Source organism: Penaeus chinensis, chromosome 18, assembly GCF_019202785.1.
Source record: "Penaeus chinensis breed Huanghai No. 1 chromosome 18, ASM1920278v2, whole genome shotgun sequence".
Taxonomy (NCBI): Eukaryota; Metazoa; Arthropoda; class Malacostraca; order Decapoda; family Penaeidae; genus Penaeus; species Penaeus chinensis.
The window spans coordinates 28,272,210-28,274,709 of NC_061836.1; the positions used below are offsets into that span (position 1 = coordinate 28,272,210).

The 2,500-nt window shown below is 32.8% G+C and overlaps 1 protein-coding gene across 1 annotated transcript in view; it reads right to left on the reverse strand.

The window, feature by feature from the left end:
- The window catches only part of LOC125034434, a 53,425-nt gene that overhangs the window by 929 nt on the left and 49,996 nt on the right, over positions 1-2,500 (reverse strand). The gene's annotated exons all lie outside the window — the stretch shown is intronic.

The following is a 2,500-nucleotide window of genomic DNA, read 5'->3' on the forward strand; positions in this document are numbered from 1 at the left end:
TATCTTCAAATGATCATAATATCAATAATATAGTGATAGTGACGATGATAATGATAAGGACAATGATAATGATGATGATAGTGATCATACTAACAACAATCATAAAAATAAACACGATAATGATAAAATACACGGTGCTATCAATAATAACAATAGTGATTAAGATAATGAAACATATCATGCATTCTGAAGCATCATTATCACCATGCGCTAATTAAACTAAGTGGCATTCAAAAAGCTGTTTCATTATCGATTATTTCTATAGAGTTTATTGAAAAGGCTGAGAAAGCGAATTCACTACAGGCACGGTGGTGGAGATGTTAAGGCTTGCATCTTCAGACGATGCGCTTGCAAGCTCATGCAATGCAAGTACAAGCATTCACGTGCAGATCTGAGAACTCGATATTCAATTTTTGCAATGCGTTTCAGGATATATATATCGATAAATTCGAAAAAAACGCACAATATATACACGTCGATATATACAAATACATATTAACAGGCAAACAAACACGTGTGTGCGTGTGTTCGTTTGTATGTGTGTCCGTATGTTTGCGTGCGTTTGCGTGTTTGCGTGCGTTTGAGTGCGTTTGCGTGCGTTTGCGTGTGTGTGCGAGCGTGAACGTGTATTTACGTGTTTTTCTGCATGTGATCGATACGAAAATGAGACGGAAAAGTAAAAAAATAAAATATATAACGGTTTGCAGGTCCTTACATACGCCCCGCTATCTCCTTCGCCAAACGATAGAAAACGGAATTGGGGAAAATGACACGGTTTTTCACACTTTCTTTTTTTGAATTAAAGAAAACATACATCATATTTGTCATTTTTCCATGCTTTGATTTATAGAGTAATGACGTCGCGCTTTGATAACATTGATCACTTTTCGGTATTTCAACTTATGATATTATTATTATTTTCTTTTTAAGCGAAGAAGTTATAGAAAGGAGAATAATCCGTAAACAAAGCAAAAAAAAAAAAAAAAAAAAAAAAAAAAAAAAAAAAAAACAAGAGACAAGACTAAACGAGAAAGAAAGAAAGGTAGAAAGGAAGATAGGAGGAGAGAAAACAAATTAAGAGATGAAAGAGAGAAGAGGAAAAGAAAAGAAAGGAAAAGAAAATATAAAGAAAAAGAAAAGAAAAAAAAAAAAAAAAATATGGACACCGAATTAAAGAAAGAAATAAAACCAGAAAAGAAAGAAATGAAAGAAGTGAAAAGAAAATGAAAAAAATGAAAAACAGAAAGAAGGAGAAAAGAACAAAAAGAAAGGAGAAAATAAAAGAAAAGAAAGAAGGAAAAAGAAAAGACAGAAAGAAAGGAGAAAATAAAATAAAATAAAAGAACAAAAGGAAAAACAAAAAGCAAAGCAAAGAAAAGAAAAGAAAAAAAGAAAAACGATAAAAGGGAGAAAATAAACAATAAAAAAAACAAAAACGAAAAGAGGAAAGAAAAGAAAAAAAAACACAAAAAAAGCTCAAACAGAAAAAAAAGTCTGCACGAAGCAACATTGCATCCAATGATAATATTAACAACTACAAAAATTACGCATTTATTTTTTTCGGGGGGGAGGGGGCAACATTATGCTAATGAGATCTTACCCTACACGCAAAGGAAAAAATAAATAAATAAAATAATTGAGGGAGAGAGGGAGAGAGAGAAAGAGAGAGAGAGAGAGAGAGAGAGAGAGAGAGAGAGAGAGAGAGAGAGAGAGAGAGAGAGAGAGAGAGAGAGAGAGAGAGAGAGAGGAGAAAGAAAGAGAAAGAGAAAAACGAAAAGAGAAAGATAATGATAATGATAATGATAACGATAGCGAAAAAGAAAGAGAAAAATAGAGAAAAAGAAAGATAAAGATGAAAAAAAGAAAAAGAAAAGAGAAAAAGAGAAAAAGACGATAACAGGTGAAAGATTCGAGAAAAAAAAAAAAAAAAAAAAAAAAAAAAAAAAAAAAAAAAGCCCATCCGCTGGTCAGCTGTTCTGCCTTGATCTGTCAGCCCCGGTCTCCGTCAGCTTGGCACCATCGTCAGCCCTCGAGTGTAATAGCTGACTCTGCAACCGACGTACTTTGCTTAATAAGCCGAGTTTTGTGCTCTGTTTAGCCGGATTCTGCATTAGCTTTTTTTTTTTTTTTTTTTTTTTGTTTTTTTTGCTAGTTTTGTGTTTGAGTTTTATTTGTTGGTTATTTGTTTATCTATTTATATATCTATTATTATATTTATCATTGTTAACGTCCTCATCATCATCATTATCATCATTCCTACTAGTATAATCACCAACACCATCATTATCACCATCATCATCACCATCATCATCATCCTCATTATCATCATTACTAGGATCATCATCATTATCGCCATTATCATCATCATCATCCTCACTAGCATCATCACCATCGCCATTATCATCCTCATCCTCATAAGCATCATAATCATCATCACCATCGTCATCACCTTATTCTCACTAGCACCATCATCATCATCATCCTCATCATTATCATCATC